The sequence below is a fragment of the Pongo pygmaeus genome, chromosome 9 (genome assembly GCF_028885625.2).
Source record: "Pongo pygmaeus isolate AG05252 chromosome 9, NHGRI_mPonPyg2-v2.0_pri, whole genome shotgun sequence".
Taxonomy (NCBI): Eukaryota; Metazoa; Chordata; class Mammalia; order Primates; family Hominidae; genus Pongo; species Pongo pygmaeus.
In genome coordinates, this window is record NC_072382.2 from 117,723,254 (window position 1) to 117,725,165 (window position 1,912).

At 38.9% G+C, this 1,912-nt stretch overlaps 1 pseudogene; it reads right to left on the bottom strand.

Annotated features, from left to right (window-relative positions):
- Positions 1-335: 335 nt before the first annotated feature.
- Positions 336-947, bottom strand: LOC129008744 (large ribosomal subunit protein eL15-like; annotated as a pseudogene).
- Between the last annotated feature and the right edge of the window lie 965 nt (positions 948-1,912).

The following is a 1,912-nucleotide window of genomic DNA, read 5'->3' on the forward strand; positions in this document are numbered from 1 at the left end:
TTGGCTGTTGTTGTTGTTATTTACCTTTAGTACTTTTTTTCCTTCTCCTTTTTTAGATAATTTATTTTAAACCTATTATACCACACAATATGTTTTAAACACTGACATATAACTTCCTAATAAGAGCAAAGACAAAAAAAGTTTATCTTATTAGAAACAAGATACACCATCACTTATGGTCATTGTCAAACATTACTGCACTTTAACTTTCATAATTTGACAAAGCATTCATGAAACAATCTGCAGACTAATTTTAACAGGCAAATAACACCTGTAGACAGACATGACTGTCCTAAGTTGTTTATTATGTAGGAATTTTATGAACTTTACTTATATTAATGGTAACGGTAGAGCTGGAAAATATTGTGCCTTCTCCAAGTTGCCCAGCGAGAACCACCAAAAGCGTGGTGGAATTTATGGCCCTTTCCAAGGCCATAGCTCTTTCAGCCTGCAGATGTCAGCCCATGCATCTCCCTGTGCTTGTGAACTGATTTGGTGATTCACTGGGTGTCAGGATTTCTTCTGATAGCTTTATGGAATGGATCAATTAGGATAACCTCCAAAAATTTGTACATGGAATCTTCACCAACCCAGTTAGAATTCAAGACTCTTAAAGTTCCACAGTGGTGTCCAGCTTACTCCTCTGCAGTGGACTGAAGGCTTCAAGCAAACTCTAGCTGGTTAACATCATGATGGACAGGCTTGCCATAAGTTGCACCCTTAGGAACTGGGCATTTTTGGTCACCATGGCGCTTACAAATCCTATATATAATGTAACTTTTCTTGGCCTTGTAGCCCAGTTGGCATGCTTTATCAGGCCAGGTGGGGTGGGGATCCCTGTGCAGAGCAGAGAGCTGGCAGTACTGCCAGCAGCCGACCTTCAGAAGAAAGTGCAAGACATCAGACTGCTTCTTCCATAGCTCCTGGATGTATTTGTATGCACCCATCTTGGTTTACCTGATGGCACCAGATAGAAAGTCTCCTTTAGTACTTTGAATATATCATCTCACTTTCTCCTGGTCTGCAAGGTTTCTGCTCAGAAATTCGCAGGTAGTCTTATGAGCGTTCCCTTGTATGTAATTTTTGCTTTCCTCTTGCTCCTTTCAAAATTCTCTTTTGTTTTTGACTTTTGGGGGTTTAGTTATGTGACTTGGTGAAAATCTATTTACATATTTATTTATTTGTTTGCTGCCTGGTCAGTAAGTTTATTGTATTTATCTGAAAAATCCTCATAGAAAATTACTTGACTTAGCTCTCAGCAGCCCACTCCTGGGCTCTGAAGAAGCCTGCCTTGTTTTGAGGTCCCTGATTTTTCTTCTGGGCAAGAGGCATTTTGGGATGGTTCCACCTCTTCTTTTTAGCCTATTTCTTGGGCTTCTTCTCATAAACTGGGTTCTTTCATATAGCAGCATGAGCTTTCTTATACAACTCCTCCATCAGGTCTGGGGTTATGTTGTTCTTTATGTATTGAGAGAACTGTTTCTTATAAGCAGCTTTGTCATCTTTCATTAGGTAACACATGTAATCTGCAGCATTCTAACCAGTGATTTGCTTCTGATGTATGTCAGCATTAAATTCCTTGCTTTCAGAATCATAACTAGGGAATCATTTGGTACTATGAGGGATAGACAAGCCTCACATGAATACTCATCATGCATATATTTGTTCACATGATGGTGTCCTAAAATTTCTGTAGGCTTTCTTTACTCTTTTTCTTTTTCTTTTCCATTTTGTTCCTCTGGGCAATTTCAAATGACTTGTCTTTGAGCTCAATGATTCTTTCTTCTGTTTGATCAAATCTGTGGTTGAAGCTCTCTATAAAATTTTTCGATCGGTCATTGGATTCTACAGCTCCAGAATTTGTCTTTGGTCCTTTTTCATGGTTTGTACCCTTCGTCGAACCTCTCATTTA